This window comes from Rhinopithecus bieti, unplaced genomic scaffold (assembly GCF_001698545.2).
Source record: "Rhinopithecus bieti isolate Rb0 unplaced genomic scaffold, ASM169854v2 scaffold_5273, whole genome shotgun sequence".
Taxonomy (NCBI): domain Eukaryota; kingdom Metazoa; phylum Chordata; class Mammalia; order Primates; family Cercopithecidae; genus Rhinopithecus; species Rhinopithecus bieti.
In genome coordinates this window covers 1263724-1264049 of record NW_016805057.1, presented here as the reverse complement: position 1 = coordinate 1264049, position 326 = coordinate 1263724, and positions in this window count along the sequence as shown.

Genomic DNA, 326 nt, shown 5'->3' with positions numbered 1-326 from the left:
ACAGCAACAACAACAACAACAACAAAAAACTGTATGGGACAAGTAAATTAATTATTCATCCACAACAATGACAGAGAGTGGTGTATGAAACAGAGAGAGGAGGAGAGAGAAGGGGAACAGAGGGAAGGCAAGGAGAAAGGAGAGGTGAGGACTAAGAGACATCAAAACCAACCACAATGTATGGACCTTATTTGGTTTCTAGTCTAAACACACTGTTAAAAACACACACACACACACACACACACACACACACACACACAGAAAAAAAGAAAAGGAAAAAAAGGCCAAAGTCATGTACACTCTTTTTTTTTTTTTTTTTTTTTTTT